Below are 404 nucleotides of genomic sequence, written 5' to 3' on the forward strand. Positions count from 1 at the left end.
AAAGACTTTTCGAAGACTACTAAGGAAAAATCAAAAGCTTTATGCTTCAAGTAAAACAATGGTAGATCAATAAGAGGAAGAGACCAAGTCTTTGAGGGATTATGCTGTTCTACTAGTACAAGGTCTCCACTCTAGTATTTGAAGACCTCCTACTCATGCCAACAACTTTGAAATTAAGACATCAATCATTCAGATAATTCAGATTTTTGTTCAATTTTAGGGTTTGCATAATAATGATCCCAATGCTTATATTATGAATTTCCTAGATATTTACGATACATTCAAAGCTAATGGTGTTACTGATGATGCCATAAGATTGAGGCTTTTTCCTTTTTCAATGAGAGATAAATCAAAAAGTTAGTTAAATTCACTTCTTGTTGGTTCCATTAATACTTAGGATGATT

Source organism: Theobroma umbraticum, unplaced genomic scaffold (genome assembly GCF_002168275.2).
Source record: "Theobroma umbraticum cultivar Fairchild unplaced genomic scaffold, ASM216827v3 scaffold_251.0, whole genome shotgun sequence".
NCBI classification, from domain to species: domain Eukaryota; kingdom Viridiplantae; phylum Streptophyta; class Magnoliopsida; order Malvales; family Malvaceae; genus Theobroma; species Theobroma umbraticum.